The following is a 615-nucleotide window of genomic DNA, read 5'->3' on the forward strand; positions in this document are numbered from 1 at the left end:
TTACTGCTAAATGACCTAAAATGCACAAGACAAAATGCTCTCATAAGGAAGGATGATCTGGCCCCTCAGTTCAGTGGCTTGAAGTTGAGCAACCACAGTGTCCTGGCAGGAGAGGCCATTGAAGGAATTGTTTGTGTAGGAGTACCAGCAGAGGACTGAACCAGAACTTGGGGATTCTCTCAGGGAGAGCGACCACTGCCTGGTGGTCTGACCCCAAGTTGGAAGCAACAAGGCACAGGAGAGGGTCTGGTTGGGGTTGACTGGTTAGCTGCTATCCAGTGGGCACTGTCTGGCCATAGTGACCCATATGTTACAGGGTAGGGTGCTGCCAGAGCGATTCCTTGACAGAAATCTTTACAGAAGCCGTCTGGCAGGGTTTTCCTTCACAATAGTCAATGAGTGGATTCAAACCCCCAACCTTTATGTTGGTCATTGAACACAATGTGGTCGGGGGTCACCTAAGATCAATCCAGTCAGTTCTGGTGAAACCAAGCACAGGCCACAGATGATCATTGGGGACCCTGAGGCAAGGATGTTTGGCCTTATTGTTTCCACCCCCAGGGGACTCCTTTCCTATGCATATCAAAGGAATAAGGAGCTCTGGTAGTGTAATGG

This window comes from Chrysochloris asiatica, unplaced genomic scaffold, assembly GCF_000296735.1.
Source record: "Chrysochloris asiatica unplaced genomic scaffold, ChrAsi1.0 scaffold00571, whole genome shotgun sequence".
NCBI lineage: Eukaryota > Metazoa > Chordata > Mammalia > Afrosoricida > Chrysochloridae > Chrysochloris > Chrysochloris asiatica.